This window comes from Morone saxatilis, unplaced genomic scaffold (genome assembly GCF_004916995.1).
Source record: "Morone saxatilis isolate NCDOM2014 unplaced genomic scaffold, NCSU_SB_2.0 Contig9, whole genome shotgun sequence".
NCBI lineage: Eukaryota > Metazoa > Chordata > Actinopteri > Moronidae > Morone > Morone saxatilis.
The window spans coordinates 12,257,472-12,260,864 of NW_023340268.1; positions in this window are offsets into that span (position 1 = coordinate 12,257,472).

Genomic DNA, 3,393 nt, shown 5'->3' on the forward strand with positions numbered 1-3,393 from the left:
GGTATGTACATTTCATATTTAAGTTTGTGGAATATTATCCTGTATTTCTGTGAAAAAGGCTCAGTCTGTCTGTGATTGTCTTACAGTGTCTCCTAGCGTGAACCAAGCGCAAGAACAAGCAGATCAACTGTGGCAGTATGTCAAGAGGAAGAACAGAGAGCCTGTGGTTGGTCAGTACAAAATGATATGATATATGAGATATGACCAAGTGTTTGTTGTAAATTTAGTGTTAATTGTTGTTGGGTTGCTGGTTTAAAATGATTTTGGAAACCTGTCTTTTCAATGATGGAGTAAATGAAAGTTCAAAGAGGAAAAAGAACAGATAATGCAGTTTTAGTTAACATATTTTGATTTTTCATGTTTTGTTTTACATTTACTGGAGCGTCAGTAATTTTCTAATTAAATAATTTCTTTGAATGACAACATTTTCAGCAAGAGTGAAGGTTGATACACAATATTAATAGTGACCAAAATATCCTCTAGGCTTGACTGCACTTCTTGAATGCTGTTGTGATCAGCATGGTCCCATCTACCTCTGTGAGTGCTGCTCTCTGAAGATTACAGAGAAGGACATCATCAGCCATGTTACTGGAGCTGAACACCAGAAGATGTACCTGGTGGTAAGTAAATGTTAAAGCATACAGAGTTTTTTTTTTAAGTGTATGTCATACATTAATAGAATTATCGGTCTGTGTAATCCTTCCTCCTCTCCATACTGGCCACAAAGAGATCCCTTCATAGAGTGACTACACTATAATAAATGGGGGACACAATCCAAAGTCCTCATTCTGTGCAGAAATGCATTCCAAGTTAGCCAAATTGATGGGGAACTTCCAAAGTTGTAGTTGTTTCAAGGTCTATCCAATTGCAACTAGTCTGCAGTTTCATCCCGGCCAACACACAGGCTCACGAAACTCAATCAAACTATCAAACTAGGTAGTGCTGAATCACATATGAATCAAGATTCTGTTACTGCGTTCCCTTTATTACGAACCCAAACTGGTCAAGGAAAGAAGGGAGTAACATAAAACTAGTTGAAGAATCTAGTTGTGTTCAGTCTTGAAATCTTTTACGGCCAGAAGAGGAAGCTTTAATACAACATATACAGCAGCAAACCCACCTTCAGAACTGTTTCTTCTGGTCTTCTGCTTCTACAGTAATTTCTACCACATTGTGTACAACAGATGTTTTGTCCTAATAATGCCTTCTCCTGTGTATGTTTTTAACATTAGGGGTTACAGAAACTCCCACCTCCACCAGGGAAGCACCCGGAGCAGAACATCAGACATTTGGCTGCTTTGTTTGAAAAAGCTAATGGATATGGAGAAGCTCAGGTTTGGTCCTGGTTCTTTTATAGGGGACAGAGTTATATCACTTCATAAACTGAGATAAAAAATTATAACCATTGTCCTTTGGTCATTCCTGAATAATTTTGGAGAAAAGATTTAGTAACAGCTAAGATTAGAATATAATTCAATAATAAGTTTTACTAATTGTTGTTTATGTCTGGACTCCAGGTTGTTGATCTGGATGAAGGGATTTACAATGACATCTCTAAACAAAACTTTAAATCAGGTAAGGGTACAGCTTTCCTTCATTTGGAGTCCTTTTTGGAAAGGTTAGTTTGGTGTGATTAATAGGTGAGTCAGAACTTTAACTGAACTATATTTTTGTATATTTTCCTTCGTCTTCTCAGCCATACAGACAGTGAAGACACTTCTGGCTGTTGAACCTGTGGACACCTCAGTCACCCATCATGCTCAACACGAGGTTTATTCAAACGCAGAGGACTTGCAGGTCAGTCAATTTTGCATGAATCAGTATAGCAAAATAATCTTTCTACCTTACTCTCTTCTTTCAATTATACTTTTTATTGAGTTCTTAAGAAAATTGACACAACAACTTAAACCATTGCAAATAAAGTAACATGTATATCTAATAACATATAAACATATAAGATAGTATATGTATATATTGGAACTAGAAATAGACAGAAATATGGGAGAAAACGTAAAAAAAACAAAAAACATTTTAAGAAATGAAAAAAGGCCCTATAATCATACGACAGGCTCACAGCATCAGCTACAACTATGATCCCACCCTCACATTATCATCACACACACACAGAGCAGAGGCTGTGTACATGCTGCACACAAGACAAATGGGTTGGTGAAACCTGATAAATAAATATATAAAACACATAGATTATAAAAAACAAATACAGCATAAATCAACATGAAAAACTATTAATTAAAATAGGTTCTGGCTTGGGTTGGTAAGGAACAACAAGACATAATCTGCGTACAAGTATGTCTCTACTTAGAGAGAAAGCAGATTAGATCAACAATTCTAGTGAATGGTACACCATTCACTAGAATTGTTGATTTTGGGCCTGTATAAAGTAATTTGTAAAAAGAAAAGAAAATCTGTCTAGGACCTTGAAAAGATACATCCGTTCAATTCAATTGAAAGCTTTCTCCGTGTCTAAGCTTACTACTGTATATATGCATCTTTGTCATTATTTTTAATGTATTGCATTATTCCCGACAGTCTTCTAATATTAGAGCTGACAAATGCTTAATATAGATGTTTTATTTCAAAGGTGGTGGACATAGAGGTTGATGATTCGGACTCTGAGGCACAGCCATCTTCTGTAACTGCAGCCGTGACTGTAATGACTGAATCTGCTTGCAAAACAACAGAAGTCCCCCCTGAATCAAATGAAGATGCAATGATGAACATGTCAGATTCAGCTGCCAACGCTTACACCTGCCCGACTGTTTCCACAAGTAGTGAAGACCCAGCAAGTCTGCACTTGTCCACAAGGGGGACAAACACAACCCATCTGCATCCTGATCCCAGAAATGACTCCAAAGCTAAAATAATTTCAAACTCAAATGTGGGACCATTAAAAACAGCAACCACTTCCAAAATAGGGGGGGCATCCCAATATGGTAAAAACGCCTTAAAAAATTCTGAAACTGCATCCAAAACTTCGACTGCATCTCAAACTATGGTGACATCTGTGGCCCCTGAAACGATTAAAACGTCAGTCAAATGTAAGAATACTGCCAAGACTGTACTTATGAAGCACTCAGTGGGGCAAAATACTGATGCTGCACCAAGTGTTCCTAAGAGTAACGCGCCTGCAGCTCCCCATCTGACCGTGTTCATGTCTGAAAAAAAGAATCCACCCACAGAGCCATCACATAACTCCAAGCCAAGTGAAGGCCCTCCCGAAGTTGGTAAGTATTAATATTTATTTATATTTTGTAAAGACAATCACTCAGTAAGTCTCTATGAATTGGTGTCTCTGTGATTCTAATCAGAGTTCTGCGTTTTGTCTTTACTTTATAGGCTTAAACCAGTTGATTAAAGTATCGTGTGAAGGAA